This window comes from Arachis hypogaea, chromosome 20, assembly GCF_003086295.3.
Source record: "Arachis hypogaea cultivar Tifrunner chromosome 20, arahy.Tifrunner.gnm2.J5K5, whole genome shotgun sequence".
Taxonomy (NCBI): Eukaryota; Viridiplantae; Streptophyta; class Magnoliopsida; order Fabales; family Fabaceae; genus Arachis; species Arachis hypogaea.
The window spans coordinates 33067530-33071562 of NC_092055.1; the positions used below are offsets into that span (position 1 = coordinate 33067530).

The 4033-nt window shown below is 35.7% G+C and overlaps 1 non-coding gene across 1 annotated transcript; it reads right to left on the reverse strand.

Moving 5' to 3' along the window:
- Positions 1–3925: 3925 nt before the first annotated feature.
- Positions 3926–4033, reverse strand: LOC112787342 (small nucleolar RNA R71). The gene has a single exon (XR_003194760.1). It is a non-coding gene; the product is annotated as a small nucleolar RNA R71 (small nucleolar RNA).

A 4033-nucleotide genomic window follows, 5' to 3' on the forward strand; every position in this document is an offset into this window, starting at 1 on the left:
AGAATTGACGATGTAAACTGGCGTTCAACGCCAGCTTTCTACCCAAATCTGGCGTCCAGCGCCAGAAAAGGATCCAAAACCAGAGTTGAACGCCCAAACTGGCACAAAAACTGGCGTTCAACTCCACAAATGGCCTCTGCACGTGCAACACTTAAGCTCAGCCCAAACACACACCAAGTGGGCCCCGGAAGTGGATTTATACATCAAATACTTACTCATGTAAACCCTAGTAGCTAGTTTATTATAAATAGGACCTCTTACTATTGTATTTGACATCTTTGGATGCCTGGTTCTTAGATCAGAGGGGCTGGCCTCTCGGCCATGCCTGGACCTTTCACTTATGTATTTTTAACGGTAGAGTTTCTACACTCCATAGATTAAGGTGTGGAGCTCTGCTGTTCCTCAAAGATTAATGCAAAGTACTACTGTTTTCTATTCAATTCTTCTTATTTCGCTTCTAAGATATCCATTCGCACCCAAGAACGTGATGAAGGTGATGATTATGTGTGACGCTCATCACCATCTCCCCTATGAACGCGTGCCTGACAAACACTTCTGTTCTACATGAATTAAGCTAGAATGAATATCTCTTAGATCTCCTAACAGGAATCTTCGTGGCATAAGCTAGAATGATGGCGGCATTCAAGAGAATCCGGAAGGTCTAAACCTTGTCTGTGGTATTCTGAGTAGGATTCAATGATTGAATGACTGTGACGAGCTTCAAACTCGCGAGTGCTGGGCGTTAGTGACAGACGCAAAAGGAGGGTGAATCCTATTCCAGCATGATCGGGAACCGACAGATGAATAGCCGTGCCGTGACAGGGTGCGTGAGCATATGATTCACTGAGAGGAGGGGATGTAGCCACTGACAACGGTGATGCCCTTGCATACAGCCAGCCATGGAAAGGAGTAAGACTGATTGGATGAAGATAGCAGGAAAGCAGAGGTTCAGAGGAACGAAAAGCTTCTCCATTCGCTTATCTGAAATCCCTGCCAATGAATCTACATAAGCATCTCTATCCCTTTTATTGTTTATTTTAATCTAATAAAGTATCATGTTTAAATCCGCCTGACTGAGATTTGCAAGGTGACCATAGCTTGCTTCAAACCAACAATCTCTGTGGGATCGACCCTTACTCACGTAAGGTTTATTACTTGGACGACCCAGTACACTTGCTGGTTAGTTGTATCGAAGTTGTGACAGACTGTAAAACTAGATCAGAGTATCTGGCCTAAGAAGCCATTACCAGAGATCACAATTTCGTGCACCAAGTTTTTGGCGCCGTTGCCGGGGATTTTTTGAGTTCTCGGCAAGCTTTTGGTCCGGTAACATCAGTGCCAGATTCCCTTTTGATCCGGCAACAGCACCAAGTTTTTGGCGCCGTTGCCGGGGATTGTTTGTGTTTGGACAACTGATGGTTCATCTTGTTGCTCAGATTAGGTAATTTTCTTTTTATTTTATTTTCAAAAATTTTTCAAAAAAAAAAAATTTTCAAAAATCTCTCATCTGTTTTCGAAAAAAATAAAAATGTTTTCAAAAATAAATTATTCCATGGCTTCAAAATTTTTAAAGAATGAATTCTAGTGTTTCATGAAATATGTTGAATCATATCTGGCTGTAAAGCCATACCCAAACTACTTTGGGATTGGTATTCAACTAATCACTCCAGCCCATGTAATTATATGTTGCAGCCTGGCTGGCTGTAAAGCCATGTCTAAATTCATTTGGACTGAGGCAGCAATTTGTTATCAAGAGCAAGTTAGTTGGAGTTAATCCACCTGCTACTGTTTCTGATCACCTGCTGAAGCTTGGCTGGCCATTGGCCATGTCTAGTGTTTTGGACTGGAGCTTTCATTGAAAGCTTGGCTGGCTAGTGAGCCATGTCTAATTCCTGGACTGAAGCTTTAGACTAACATGGCAAGATTCCTGGAATTCATATTAAAAATTTTGGAATCCTTGTTTTTCTTTTAATTTTCGAAAAATATAAAATAAAAATCCAAAAAAATTAGAAAATCATAAAAATCAAAAATATTTTCTGTTTCTTGTTTGAGTCTTGAGTCACATTATAAGTTTGGTGTCACTTGCATATGCATCTAGCATTTTTCGAAAATTTCATGCATTCATAGTGTTCTTCATGATCTTCAAGTTGTTCTTGGTAAGTCTTCTTGTTTGATCTTGATGAATTTTTGTTTTGTGTCTTTTCATGTTTATCATATGCATTCTTGAATTCTTAGTGTCTAAGCATTAAAGAATTCTAAGTTTGGTGTCTTGCATCTTTTCTTTGCATTAAAAGTTTTTCAAAATTATGTTCTTGATGTTCATCATGACATTCAAAGTGTTCTTGATGTTCATCTTAACATTCATAGCATTCTTGCATGCATCACATGTTTTGATCTAAAAATTTCATGCATTGCATAATTTTCATGTTTTTCATAAAAATTTCAAAAATAAAAAAAAAACATCTTTCCCTTTTTCTCTCATCAAATTCGAAAATTTGGATTGACTTTTTCAAAAATTTTTAAAATCAAGTTGTTTCCAATCAGTCAAATCAAATTTTCAATTTGAAAATCTTATCTTTTTCAAAATCTTTTTCAAAATCAAATCTTTTTCAAAATTCTTGGTTATTTTCGAAAATTTCAAAAATATTTTTCAAAAATCTTTTTCTTATTTTTATCACTAATTTTCAAAAATAACATAATCAATTAATGTTTTGATTAAAAAATTTGAAGTTTGTTACTTGCTTGTTAAGAAAGATTCAAACTTTAAGTTCTAAAATCATATCTTGTGATTTCTTATGAATCAAGTCATTAATTGTGATTTTAAAAATCAAATCTTTTTCAAAACTAATCTTATCATATCTTTTCAAAAATATCTTCTTATCTTATCTTTTTCAAAAATATCTTTTCAAAATATCTTTTCTAACTTCCTAACTTCTTATCTTTTCAAAAATTTGTTTCAACTAACTAACTAACTTTTTGTTTGTTTCTTAACTTTTTCAAAACCACCTAACTAACTCTCTCTCTCTAATTTTCGAAAATATCTTCCCCCTTTTTCAAAATTTCTTTTTTATTAACTAATTATTTTTTTTAATTTTAAAAAAAAATTTTCGAAAAAAACACTAACAAATTTTCAAAAACCATTTTTCAAAAATCACTAACTCTTTTTCAAAATAATTTTCGAAAATTTTCCTTCCCCCATCTCATTCTACTTATTCATTCATATCCTAACATCTCATCTCACATCTCAAAGCCTCCTTACAGTTGTGTTTCTTCCATTACATTACATTCCTTGTCTCCCCCTCTTTTCTTCCACTCACAAAGGGATCCCTATACTGTGGTATAAAGGATCTCTATTATTATTATCATTTTTCTGGCCATTCTTCATTGTCATATGAGCAGGAGCAAGGATAAGAACATTCTTGTGGAAGCAGATCCAGAACCTGAAAGGACTCTGAAGAGAAAATTAAGAGAAGCCAAAATACAACAATCCAGAGATAACCTTTCAGAAATTTTCGAACAGGCAGAGGAGATGGCAGCCGAAAATAATAATAATGAAAGGAGGATGCTTGGTGACTTTACTGCACCTAATTCCAATTTACATGGAAGAAGCATCTCCATTCCTGCCATTGGAGCAAACAACTTTGAGCTGAAACCTCAATTAGTTTCTCTAATGCAGCAGAACTGCAAGTTTCATGGACTTTCATCTGAAGATCCTTTTCAGTTCTTAACTGAATTCTTGCAGATATGTGATACTGTTAAGACTAATGGAATAGATCTTGAAGTCTACAGGCTCATGCTTTTCCCTTTTGCTGTAAGAGACAGAGCTAGATTATGGTTGGATTCTCAACCCAAAGACAGCCTGAACTCTTGGGATAAGCTGGTCACGGCTTTCTTAGCCAAGTACTTTCCTCCTCAAAAGCTGAGCAAGCTTAGAGCTGATGTTCAAACCTTCAGACAGAAAGAAGGTGAATCCCTCTATGAAGCTTGGGAAAGATACAAACAGTTGACCAAAAAGTGTCCTTCTGACATGCTT